We start from the raw sequence: 217 nt of genomic DNA on the forward strand, positions 1-217 counted from the left end.
AAGGACTGCTTTCGAATTTGTGATTGGTTTGAGAATCAAGTGACACCAAACCTCTTTCTGCATTTCAACACACACCCTCAAGCACACACACACACACACACACACACACACACACACACATGCACGCACACAACCCTTTCACATATGCACCCCAAACACCACTTTCTAAAACAGTCATACATGTCCCAAGAAGCTATATAATTCAACCACAAACGAT

The sequence above is a fragment of the Tachysurus fulvidraco genome, chromosome 5, assembly GCF_022655615.1.
Source record: "Tachysurus fulvidraco isolate hzauxx_2018 chromosome 5, HZAU_PFXX_2.0, whole genome shotgun sequence".
NCBI classification, from domain to species: Eukaryota; Metazoa; Chordata; class Actinopteri; order Siluriformes; family Bagridae; genus Tachysurus; species Tachysurus fulvidraco.